The following is a 487-nucleotide window of genomic DNA, read 5'->3' on the forward strand; positions in this document are numbered from 1 at the left end:
TTCCGCGCCTGCCGCTTAGGCGCGCAATCGAGCGGAGCCGGCACGGCGCAGCCCCCGGCGCGCAGAAGCCGCCCGCCCGCGCCGATGACGTCACGCGCAGGGCGGAAGGGGCGGGGCTGCGGCCTGGCTGCACGCGGCCTCCAGCCTCCGCGCTGCGCAGATTTTCCGCTCGATATTCCTGGCTTGGCGCCATTTCCGTCGTGATTTCTGCGAGTCCCTTGCAGGGTGTCCCCATGAGACCTGCATCCTGACAGTAAAAAGATGGCTGGAAACCAAAGTTTGGACAGCCAGGCTCGCTGGATTTACACATTACATGTCCTCACCTTTGCCCGGACCTGTGATGGAAACTGGGGTTGCCAGTAGCAGTGACACATTGACCAGTTGCAGGGGTGGGACATGGAAGGGTCATATGGAGATCAATCCGCTTCTCGATTACGGGGTTATAGTCCCGGCTCATGCGCCACCCCCCCCCACCCGCCCCCTTTGT

The sequence above is a fragment of the Talpa europaea genome (genome assembly GCF_964194135.1).
Source record: "Talpa europaea genome assembly, chromosome: 7".
Classification (NCBI taxonomy): Eukaryota; Metazoa; Chordata; class Mammalia; order Eulipotyphla; family Talpidae; genus Talpa; species Talpa europaea.